Source organism: Sinocyclocheilus grahami, unplaced genomic scaffold, assembly GCF_001515645.1.
Source record: "Sinocyclocheilus grahami isolate Dianchi unplaced genomic scaffold, SAMN03320097.WGS_v1.1 scaffold471.1, whole genome shotgun sequence".
Classification (NCBI taxonomy): Eukaryota; Metazoa; Chordata; class Actinopteri; order Cypriniformes; family Cyprinidae; genus Sinocyclocheilus; species Sinocyclocheilus grahami.
In genome coordinates this window covers 216-640 of record NW_015505650.1, presented here as the reverse complement: position 1 = coordinate 640, position 425 = coordinate 216, and positions in this window count along the sequence as shown.

Here is a 425-nt window from a genome sequence, read left to right as displayed (position 1 = left end):
GTCCGGGTTTGTACTCGGTTACCGTGGAAGTTGCTTACCGTGTTTTTGTTACCGTGAACTACTCAAATCACGGTCTCATCTGAGTTACACGCGAACCATGTACATATTAGAGTGTATGCGTATAGTAATCACACTTACCGGAACATACCATGGTGTTTATACGGTATATGTGTGACGTACCGTGGTATAACTGGAGTACCATGATATAACTGCAGTATCATGGTATATCTGGAGTATCATGATATAACTGCAGTATCATGGTATAGCTGGAGTATCATGATATAACTGGAGTATCATGGTATAACTGGAGTATCATGGTATATCTGGAGTATCATGGTATATCTGGAGTATCATGGTATATCTGGAGTATCATGGTATATCTGGAGTATCATGGTATATCTGGAGTATCATGGTATATCTGGAGT